The sequence below is a fragment of the Crinia signifera genome, chromosome 11 (assembly GCF_055691185.1).
Source record: "Crinia signifera chromosome 11, ASM5569118v1, whole genome shotgun sequence".
NCBI lineage: Eukaryota > Metazoa > Chordata > Amphibia > Anura > Myobatrachidae > Crinia > Crinia signifera.
The window spans coordinates 316,616-329,374 of NC_139227.1; the positions used below are offsets into that span (position 1 = coordinate 316,616).

Here is a 12,759-nt window from a genome sequence, read left to right on the forward strand (position 1 = left end):
CTGTCCTTCAAACTATATATATATATATATATATATATATATATATATATACAGTATATGCCCCAAAGCCAGACACATACTGTAGTACTGTATTATTACACTGTGGAAATGCATCACTTTTGTGACATATTTATAATGGGTGCAGCGTGTGCACATGTGCCCCTGGCCACACCCCATGCGGTGCACCCATTATTTAATACTTGCCCCTCTGGACTCCTGTGCACTGGTGCCGTAGGGTCTGAGCACTTTAGAATGCTGCAGTACTGAGTGGGCTCGGATGGAGGAGGCTGCATACAGGCTTCCACCTCTCTTAACCCCTTCCTGACACAGACAGTTTTTGCCTTCCTGACAGAGCCATTTTTTTCAAATCTGACATGTTTCACTTAAGTGGGGATAACTTTTTTTTTTGCTTTTACTTATCCCAGTGATTTTGAGATTGTTTTCTCGTGACACATTGTACTTCAAGTTAGTGGTAAATTTGGGTCGATACAGTCTGTGTTTTTTTGTGAAAAATAACAAAATGTCGTGAAAAAATGGAAAATTTTGCAATTTGCAAAATGTCACATTTTCTGCTTGAGAGACAAATAAACATACCACTCAAAATAGTTAATAACTAACATAGACCATATGTCTACTTTATGTTTCCATCATTATTTCAACTTCCTTTTAATTTTTTTGGACACTAGGAGGCTTACAATATGAATAGCAAATTCTCAATTTTTCAAGAAAATTTCAAACACTGATTTTTTTAGGGACCAGTTCAGTTCTGATGTGACTTTGAGGGACTTGTATGTGAGACACCCCCATAAATGATGCCATTTCAAAAACTGCACCCCTCACAGTATTCAAAACAGCATTTTGGAAGTTTGTTAACCCTTTAGGTGTTTCACAGGAATTAAAACAAAGTGTAGGTGAAATTTCAAAATTTCTTTTTTTTTGCAGAGTTTCAATTTTAATACATTTTTCTAACGAATACAGTAGATTTTACTAGAGAAATGTGACTAAAAATTGATTCCCCCAATTCTTTTGTTTTCATAAATATCCTATATGTGGCCCTAGTGTGCACGTTGACCAAACCACAGGCTTCATAATAGAAGGAGCACCTACTTGATTTTGGAGCCTCCTTTTTATGAGATTTTTTTTTAGGCACCATGTAGGTTTCTAGGCACCATAAGTGCTAAAAGTTAGGAACCTCCCCCACAAGTCACCCCATTTTGCAAACTACACCCTTCAGGGAATTCATTTAGGGGTATAGTGTACATTTCAAACCCCCAGGGGTTTCACCAATTTTGATACAACTGGGCTGTGAAAATGAAAAAATTTAATTTTTCATTTTCACAGCTCAGTTGTATCAAAATTGGTGAAACCCATGGGGGTTTGAAATGTACACTATACCCCCTGATGAATTCCCTGAAGGGTGTAGTTTGCAAAATGGGGTCACTTGTGGGGGGGTTCGACTGTATGGGTGCTTCAGGGGTCATTCAACCAGAATCTGTGCTGCAAAATCCAAAAATCACTCCTTCCCTTCTGAGTCCTGCCATGCACCCAACTGGTATTTTTTGGTCACATGTGAGGCATTGCCATACTCAGGAGAAATTGGGGCACAGATTTTGGGGTGCTTTGTCTCCTTCATTCCTTGTGAAAATGAAAAATTTGAGCCAGATCTGCATTTTTGTGTAAAAAAATGTAATTTTTTACACAAAAATGCAGTTCTGGCTCAAAATTTTTCATTTTCGCAAGGAATGAAGGAGACAAAGCACCCCAAAATCTGTGCCCCAATTTCTCCCGAGTACGGCAATGCCTCATATGTGACCCAAAAATACCATTTGGGTGCATGGCAGGACTCAGAAGGGAAGGAGTGATTTTTGGAGGTGGAATGAAAGGTGGGTGCTATGTCGCATTAGCAAGACCCCCGAAGCACCAATACAGTGGAACCCCCCCACATGTGACCCCATTTTGCTCACCAGCTTTGGGAGGGGGGCTGGCGCTGCGGCTGGTGGGGGGGTGGGAGGGGTGCTGGCGCTGCGGCAGCCGGGTGGGTGGGAGGGGGGGCTGCCGGGTGGGAGGGGGGGGGCTGGCGATCGGTGGTGATCGGTGCTGTACTTAACAGCACCGATCACTGTATATATATATATATATATGTGTGTGTATATATATATATATATATATATATATACACACATATATATATATATATATATATATATATATATATATATATGTGTATATATATATATATATATATATATATACATATATACACATATATATATAGATATATATATATATATATCTATATATATATTTATATATATATATATATATAGGTCATATAAATGAATTTCTGCCCAAAATCAAATATTTAACTGTGCGGCTGCTGGCTGGGTGGGAGGGAGGGCTGGAGGGAGGCTGCCGGGAGGGAGGGCGGGCTGCCGGGCGGGTGGAAGGGCGGGTGGGAGGGCGGTTTGCCGCTCGGTGGTGATCGGTGCTGTACTTAACAGCACCGATCACCACGATCTCTGTGTTACCGAGCGGCTTAGCCGCCGGTAACACAGAAAACGCTGCAATTGGCTGTTCACTTTTGAACAGCCAATCGCAGCGATCGCCGACCGGGGGGGGCACCCCTGCCCCCCCTGGGCGGCGAGGGGGGATGTCTGCTGTCAGGGACAGCAGACATCTCCAAACTGTCACCGCGTCTATAGACGCGGTGACAGTTTAAAGCCATGACGTATATATACGTCATGTGTCGGGAAGTCCTTCCCGACCATGACGTATATATACGTCAAATGTCGGGAAGGGGTTAAAATGCTCCTGCATCATGTGCCATGTATGAACTTCTCTGTGTCTTCTATGTGGTTGTCCACTCTTTCATATTATTGCACATGCACCTTCATGGCCGGCAACAGCAATTGTGGGGCCCAGTACACTGATTTCTCTCCACCCCCCTCAATCCTCCATGATCCCTACTTTTAAAGCAGAGGGTGGCTTTAAAAAAAATAGACACATAAACCAGAGTACCCAGAGGAAACCCACACAAGCATAGGAAGAATAAACAAATTCCCAGCTATCACAAATTGAGGGAATATTTAATGATGATTGGGTGGCTTGATGGAACAATATCACTGAAATAATCCATTTGGGTGGGGAGAGGGTCTCCAGAGCACACCACAGCTAGATATAATTTATAATAGAGTAGGGAGGTTTGCAGGAACAATATCATAGGAAGACATATAATGGTATCCAATTACCAGAGGCAGTTGGTACGATTGTTATTTATTTTGTCTTTAATTTGGGGCTGGCTAGAGCACTCAGTTTAAAAATATGACTAAGTACTGCAGCCCCTGTATTTTTGTTCCTGATCCTTGCCTCCCCTCATCCCCCTCCATTTCGGCAGGGCTAATCACAATCTATACTAAAATATACTGACTAAAATGAAAGATAGCAGAAGATGTTACACCCTGAAGAGGAAAGGTTGGGATTTGTCAGACCTAAAACCTGCAAGACAATGTTTAAATAATGTAAATCTGATGGTGCATTACTCTTTGTTCCACTAAACAAATAACACATAAATGTAAAACTATTCACTGGATATGACAAATAAGCAGAGCATTAATGCTTTTAATTATACTACACTAAGTAAATGTACGAGGATTAGGCATTGCCATTCAATTTAGCTATGACTTTTCTGTGGATGGATGAATCAGGAATGAATGGAATTAAATGCCTTTGCAAATTTCAATTAAATAATATTGTATCAGTAGAGAATCACCATTCCTGTTTGTTTTTCATCACAACCAGTTTTTTTAAAAAAAGGATGTGAACACATACTGTAATAGTAGAAAGTCAGAAAAAGCGAAGAACACTGCGCTAGGTACAATTAAATGACAGTAAAAAAATATATATATATATATATTGTATAACAATAAAAGATGCTGATAATTACCAATAATGTGCCAATGGTAGGGTAAAAGTATCACTTTTAATGAAAATCTTAAGAAAATGAATGGAGAAAAATTTGTTAAAAAGAGTGGTAATAAAAAATGTGATTTAAAAGGTCCAGTTCATACGGTACCGTATTTTTATGACCATAGGTGTATGGGTCAGTTCCTATTTAGTGTCTTCCATAGGATGTAAATAGTTAGGTCCAATGTGTCCAGATGGCAGGCACTTTGTGGAGAGGCAATCTCCTGGTGTATCACCTTATGTCCTGAATAGGGCAAATATAGGCCTCTAGATGAATGGCTTCAGGTGGTTTTGCCCAAGGTGCCGATGGAGTTCCCTGGTGTTTCAATGCCACCAGTGGTCAATAGGGAGGTTTAGAACTGGACAGGGGTATTCCTGGTAGTCCACCAACGCGTTTCGCCAGTTCCCTGGCTTTATCAAGGACACCTTAAAGCCAGGGAACTGGCGAAACGCGTTGGTGGACTACCAGGAATACCCCTGTCCAGTTCTAAACCTCCCTATTGACCACTATTTTGGATCCGGACCAGTCTTCCATCTTTTTTTCCTCCTCCTTCCCGTACACCAGGGAACTCCATCGGCACCTTGGGCAAAACCACCTGAAGCCATTCATCTAGAGGCCTATATTTGCCCTATTCAGGACATAAGGTGATACACCAGGAGATTGCCTCTCCACAAAGTGCCTGCCATCTGGACACATTGGACCTAACTATTTACATCCTATGGAAGACACTAAATAGGAACGGACCCATACACCTATGGTCATAAAAATACGGTACCGTATGAACTGGACCTTTTAAATCACATTTTTTATTACCACTCTTTTTAACAAATTTTTCTCCATTCATTTTCTTAAGATTTCCATTAAGTGATACTTTTACCCTACCATTGGCACATTATTGGTAATTATCAGCATCTTTTATTGTTATACAATATATATATATATATATATATTTTTTTACTGTCATTTAATTGTACCTAGCGCAGTGTTCTTCGCTTTTTCTTCTTTCCAGTTGGGGACTAACTATCCCCTTTTTCTTACACTGCAGCTTGGCAGGGCAACCCATATCCCCTGCGCCCCCCACACCGGTGGATAACTTGTTATCCACTATCCTCTTCAATAGGAGAAAGTCAACCTACAAACTTCAAACTTGGATTTAACGAACAATCTGGCATCTGGCATTGAGTCTTTATTATAATTTCATAATAATTACATTTTAGTATCCACAACGCTATCCCCTGGTGAGCTTTATTCAATGTTTATTTGTCCTGATGAAACTGCCTAAATAAAGTGGCATTGAAACATTGTATACTACCTGGCTTTGTCTCGTCTGTGGAGTGCCGCACCCCTGCTGGTTCTACATGCTTCTTTGCAGTGAGGGCACCCTGACAATTCCAAGAATGTATGTGGCTGTGCTGGTCCCCCTACCTTTGTTTATATATATATATATATATATATATATATATATATATATATACATACACAATTACATCAGGCACTCAAAGGGTCTTGAAAGATATAGAATAGTAATAACTGACACAGAGTTCAAAAGGTACAGCCTTGACCTCTTGACCTCTGTACCTTTTGACCTCCGTGTCAGTTATTACTATTCTATATCTTTCAAGACCCTTTGAGTGCCTGCCGTAATTGTGTATATTCTTCCTGGACTTGCCGTCCACGTGAGGCAGGGCACCTGGGCAACTGGCTCCAGGAGGATCACTGAGAGTGCCCGTATCTATCTATCTATCTATCTATCTATCTATCTATATATATATAGTCCAGGGTGTATATATAGTCAGGCACTCACCTAATAACAAGTCCAGATTATTTAGTAAAATCCAAACATGGTGAAGTTTTATTCAATTACCCAATCATTCAGATAGGCAATAGATAGTGTCACAGGTTGTCATAGGATATGCCCCGACGTTTCGGTCCTACATAAACTGACCTTTTTCAAGGAGCCTATAACATACAGTGTAAAGTTACCTTTTAGTGAATAATCAAACATCACAGGTAAACAGAAAAAAAGCAACAAGTCAAGTGGAGCCTTACTTTTTCAGCAAAGAGACTTTCTATTAACGAAGATGCGGATGGAAAACCCCCGTGGTGCCTGGAGCCGCTGCTACATTGCACTGCCCAGGCCCGGCTTTTTATCCCCTCTATTAGCCAATTGTCAGCGCGTGGGAAACTCTGTAAGAGATTCTTTTGCAGAGTGGAAGAACTTGGAAGGAGTGCAGGATAAGTGGGAAAAATTAAAAAGTGCAATTCTAAAAGCACAGAACTTTGTGTCAAAAGAGTTAGGAAAATCACAAGAAAAAGAAAGCCATTGTGGTTTGCAAAAGAAGTAGCAAGTATTGTGAAAGCAAAAAAGTTGGCCTTTAAGAAATTTAAGCAGACGCAGAAGAATGAGGACAAAGAGGTGTATCTTGTTAGACAGAAGGAGGCTAAGAAGGTAATCAGATGCGCAAAAGCACAGGCTGAAGAGAAAATGGCCCAGTGAGTGGGTAAAGGAGGGAAAACTTTTTTTAGGTATATAAGTGAAAGGAGACAAACAAAAAGTGGAATAATTAGACTGAAGACAGAGAGTGGAAGTTTTCTTGAGGGGGACAATGTACAGTAATAGCAGATAATATTAATAATTATTTCTGCTCAGTATTCACTGCTGAAAGAGAGGGGAAGGGGCCACAGTTAAGTTGCAAGTATAGTCAGAAAACTGAGGGAGAGGCAAGTACATTTACAGAGGAGAAAGTCCTCAAAGAACTCTCAAAACTGAAAGTGGATAAATCAATGGGGCCAGATGGGATACATCCAAGGATACTAAAAGAGCTTAAAGGGGAGCTGGTAAAACCAATAACAGAATTATTCAACCAGTCACTAGCTACTGGAGTAATCCCAGTGGACTGGAAAACAGCGAATGTAGTCCCACTGCACAAAAGTGGAAGCAAGGAAGAGGTAAGCAACTATCGACCAGTGAGCCTTACATCAGTAGTAGGGAAATTGATGGAAACACTCTTAAAACAAAGAGTTGTAGAATATCTCAAAACCAGCAATTTACAGGATCCAAAACAGCATGGGTTTACTGGGGGAAGATCATGTCAAACAAATCTTATTGACTTTTTTGACTGGGTGACTAAAGTAATAGATCAAGGTGGGGCTGTAGATGTAGCTTATCTAGACTTTAGTAAAGCTTTTGACACTGTCCCACATCGCAGACTGTTAAATAAACTTGAAAGCTTGGGATTGGATTCTAAGATAGTTGAATGGATAAGAGCGTGGTTGCAGGACAGAAAACAGAGAGTTGTAGTAAACGGAGTACAGTCAAAGGAGGGAAAGGTTACAAGTGGAGTACCCCAGGGATCTGTACTTGGACCGGTGCTTTTTAATATCTTTATTGGTGATATTGCAAATGTAATTGAGGGTAAAATATGCCTTGCAAAAAGCATATGACACAAAGGTATGCAACAGGGTAGACACACCAGGAGGGGTAAAACAAATGATTGAGGATCTAGGTAGATTAGAGAAATGTTCAAGAGAATGGCAACTACAGTTTAATGCCAAAAAATGCAAAATCATGCACTTGGGTCTCAGAAATCCAAAGACTAAATATAGTATAAATGGCACTATAATGGAAACTACTAAGGAAGAGAGGGATCTAGGTGTCACTATTTCAGGGGACTTAAAAGCAGGTAGGCAATGTAACAAAGCAATGAAGAAGGCAAGTCAGATGCTTGGTTGCATATGGAGAGGTATCAGCAGTAGAAAGAAATAAGTAATAATGCCACTGTATAGGTCATTGGTACGACCTCACCTAGTGCTCAGTTTTGGAGGCCATATCTCCAGAAGGATATAAATACATTAGAGACTGTACAAAGAAGAGCAACTAAAATGGTGCATGGCCTACATCACAAAACGTACCAGGAAAGACTAAAAGATCATAATATGTATACTTTAGAGCAGAGAAGGGAAAGGGGGGACATGATAGAAACTTTCAAATATATCAAGGGTTTTAACAAGGTACAGGTGGGAGACATTCTTCACAGGAAGAGGAGACACAGAACACGAGGACATGCACTGAAACTAGAGGGAGGAAGATTCAGGGGAAATGTGAGGAAGAATTACTTCACAGAAAGAGTAGTAGATAAGTGGAATAGCCTACCATCAGAGGTGGTAGACGCAAATACAGTAGTACAATTTAAACATGCTTGGGATAAGCATATTGATATCCTTACAAAAAAAATAAGGATCAAATATGGTTGAGGTAACATGTTTAAAAAAAGGGGCAGACTAGATGGGCCAAGTGGTTCTTATCTGCCGTCAAATTCTATGTTTCTAATAATCAAAACATAAAAGTTCCATCGGACCTATGGAACTTTTAGCCAATATTGGCTGCGCTATCGCATGTCGTCTAGTGTTAAGCCACTGGTCAATAATTCATTAATTAATACTAGTATTACTTTTGTAAGTTTCCTTTTTTTTACACATTTTATATGTTTGTTATATATAAGTTTTCTTTTTCACTTTTTGTCTTTATATTTTATGAAAAGCAGTCAATGGATCCTCTCAGACTAATCACCTAGTTCTAATGTACATGTAACGCTATTATGCATTCCAATGGGCTAGATAGCACAGCCATTTCCTGTATGAAACCCGATGACACAGATCGGCAGTTGCTAACTATGATACGTTGCTAACTAACAAATGGAGTGACGCGTCTATTGAGCGTCTATTGAGCGCATACCCTGCGTCCCGGTTGAATGTGAGTGGAACGCATACCCAGAAGTATGTGTTCCAAATGCGCATTACCATGTTGTTAAACATGGTGTTCCAGGTAAGGTGGAACTGTACTTTACATAGAGACGAGTGCATAACTTTTAATGTGCTTGTAGGTAATTATTGTATATGGCTGTGATTTAAAGTATTAAAGCATTACATTGAATTTGGCCAATTGTGGCCATGGCTGCACAGGTGTACTGAGGTGAGGTGATCAGGGAGGTATTTATTGGCTGTAAGTAACATGTGTCAGTATTACCTTTCCTTTCCTGCCTGCTTTGCCTATGGATATGTTAGAGCTGTCTTGACAAAGGCCCCCAGAGGGTCGAAACGTCGATAATATTTTACTGTATTAAAAAGAGCTGACTGTGACTACTATGGTGAGTGCCGTGTTTTTTCATTAAGCCACGGCCTGGTCTTGTTGAATAAGGAGGATTATACGAAAGAAATGTATAGATTATTGGCAGATCCCGTCTCATATGGTATTTTACCTAAAGATCCCACTAGAGAATATCTTGAGGATTTAAGATAACTTCTTTTGGATGGGCTGAATAATAAAGTCTTATCCAGAGATGAATTTAACTATATGTTTAATGAACAACCAAGGATTGCTACGATATATTACCTCCCAAAGATTCACAAGAGCCAGACCTCTCCCCCGGGATGCCCGATTGTGTCAGGTGTGGATTCACTGACTTCTAGGATAACTGAATATGTGGATTTACACTTGAACAAATATGTCCCTTTTTTGCCTTCTTATGTCAAAGATTCTACCTCTGTCCTGCAGTTTGCTAAAGAGATCCAATGGGATTCTGGTATGAGTTGGGGTACAGTTGACGTTAACTCATTATACACTTCAATCCCCCATGATAAAGGATTGGAGTGTATCCGGGAGGTTCTATTGTGTGACACCAGTCTGGCAAAAGAAAAAATTACATTCATTTTACAGTGCCTACGTTTTGTATTAAAATACAATTACTTTACATTTTTAGGGGTGTATTACATCCAGAGGTGCGGGACGGCGATGGGGACGGTGTGCGCACCAGGGTTCGCCAACCTGTACCTCAGTATAAGGGAAATTCAATATATATACAGTAAATAACCCATTTGCAATGTATTTAACATTATTTAAGAGGTACATAGACGATATCGTCATTGTGTGGTCTGGTACTGAAGAGTTATTCAATGAATTTGTCAAACATCTGAATGTTAATACTTTCAATTTATAATTTACGTCTAAATATGATAAATGCACTATAGAATTCTTAGATCTTACTCTAACTGCAAAATTAGACACTGGAGCTGGGGATAATCATATAGAAACATGCACTTATTTTAAGAAAGTGGATTCTAATAATTATTTGGAGTATGACAGTTGCCACCTGCGAAGATGGAAAAATAATTTGCCTTATTCGCAACTGTTAAGGTTGAGACGTAACTGTAGCACCTTGGAATTATTTGATAAACAAATCGATATTTATAAAATGCGGTTCCATGAAAAAGGCTATCCCAAGGTACAAGCTGCTATAGACAGATGTAGAATGCTGGAACGGGATGATTTAATTAAATATAAACCGAACCCACAAGTGAAAAATCGGGGATCGGATTTTTGTCCATTTGTTTCCCAGTTCAATGTCAAAAATGGGGAAATTCGTAAAATATTGAACAAGCACTGGCCCATTATAAAAATGGACCCTTTCCTTGAAGATATAGTTTGTGATCGACCAGAAATTGTCTTTAAACGGGCTAGTACCTTGAAAAATCGGTTGGCTCCAAGTTTATTGCCTGTAGTCCATCTTACTAAACAACCGACCCTATACCAGATTCCACCTCCACAAGGTTTCTTTGAGTGCGGGAAATGTAAGATGTGCGCACATTTTTATCAAAGGTATGAAGAAAATTAAAGACAAGAATGGAAGAGAGATAGTCATCAAAGGGTTAATTAATTGCCAAACTACCTATGTTGTTTATCTTTTATTGTGTCCTTGTGGGGTTAAATACATAGGACAGACAAAACGCATGTTAAAAGTGCGAATATTGGAACACTATCGTAACATAAAAAACAAAGTAAAACATCATAGTGTACCACGGCACTTTGAATCATGTCAGGGGAGTGAACCTTCAGGCTTGAGATTTGTTAATTTTCTTTGGAAAGAACCAATGTGAAATGGGCGCTTGATACCTTGTTTTAATTCCCTATATATGAGGCCAATATATGTCTCATATGTGATGGGTATGGAAAATGTAAAAAGACATATATAAGTGTAATGTCTTAATGTCAAAACATATAAGCAGGGGAATGGGGGGGGGGGGGGGTGAGTTCCTAGGTATATAGGAGATCCAATACCCTCACTCACTCAAAGTGATTGTTATGCAGTCACATCAAGGTATCTTTAGATTTTTCTGGGACACCACTGTGATCAAACAATCCAAAGGAGTGGGTGCGTACCGTACTCACATGTACGAATATAATGCCTCTCCTATCAAGGTATCTTTTGGTCCACTGTCTGTCTCTGAGTCCCTTTCAGGCCAATGGCGCTCAAACGTTCCCAGTGGTCCCAAAGAAAGGAGGAGAGTGCAAAAAAAAGGTCTCCCCCCAGCTGTGGCATTACCCTGCTGGCTGGTTGGGCCCAGTGCTGGTTTTTGAAATACGGGGGACCCCATGTCATTTTGTCACCCATATTTTGGGAACCAGGACTGGCCCTTGAGCCTGGTGCTGGTTTTATAAAATCCAGGGAACCCCAACTTGTTTGTCCCTGTGATTTTATGAAACCAGGACTCTTTCAGCCCGGGGCTGGTTATGCTTAGGAGGGGGATCCCACACCGTTTTTTTCCCGTTTATTCTTTTTACACAAAATCGCATGTTTTAAAATGCACACATTTTCATGACTAAAAATCGCCCGAAATCGCACCATATCGCACTTTTTTGCCGCAAATTCGCATCTCATTACATATGCGAATTCGCGGCAAAAAATTTTGATTTTTTTTTTTTTAAAGGTGCGATTTCGTGCGCTTTTTTTTGCAAGCAAAAAAATCACACCCTATTGCATTTCGCCCATTATGTCTTTAGGATCGTGGCAGACAGTCACACTGGTAAACTTTGACTGACAGCTGTAAGGTGGGGCTTACCTGTGAGAGGTAAGTGGCTGGAATATATGTGTGTGAGAGGGAGGTAGATGGGGCAGGGTTGCAGTATATGTTTGGGAGGGAAATAGTTTGGGCAGGAGCCTATATACTTGAGTTAGTTGCCTGGGGTATATGTGTATGTATAGTAGATGTTTGGTGTACAGTATATCTCTATGTATGTGTTTGAGGTGGAACTGCTATGAGTGTATTTACAGTATGTATACTGAAGTAGCTGAGGCAAGGATAGGGTATATTACAATTTATATGATAGATTGACATGTCATAATAACACTCAAGCGACACAAACTTTGCCAACTTTTCTTAAACTGGTCTGCAAACAAATTTATGCCCCACCCCTGCGTTTACTCCACCCACATTATCCACAACTCCGACTGCCCTAAAAGGGAAGGCTTGCCCTATTTTGTCAGTCCCAGGCCCAACATTTTCTTATGGCAGTTATGGTTACAATTGTGTAGTTATTTAACTGACTTCTCTTCTCATATCTATTTACTGCAGTAGGTCAGCATTCTATTTATAGGGAAAGTGAGGCAAAGCTGCTATTACCTAACTGCTCTGTATTGTTTAGTTTCTGCTTTTAGGCATGTTCTGTAAGAGCCATATTGTCTAACTCAGTGTTTAGTGTTAAATTACCCATTTAATATTATAATGCTGCTGCTAAATAGATTACTTGTTTAAATTCCTGCTCCTTCCTTGCTGAGGCCAAGAGCCATTAGTTGCATGCACGGCATATAATTAAAGTCACTCAACCTCGTAAATATTATCTACAGAATCTGTCTCACATATTACACATTTACCAATTTACCAAACACATTACAATACAGTCGTTCCCAAAGTGGGCAGTACCCACTAAGAGGTCTGTTTTCCTAGAGGGGGATTGGATT

At 40.0% G+C, this 12,759-nt stretch overlaps 1 protein-coding gene across 32 annotated transcripts in view; it reads right to left on the minus strand.

Annotated features, from left to right (window-relative positions):
- The window catches only part of NRXN2 (neurexin 2), an 847,024-nt gene that overhangs the window by 230,441 nt on the left and 603,824 nt on the right, over nucleotides 1-12,759 (minus strand). The gene's annotated exons all lie outside the window — the stretch shown is intronic.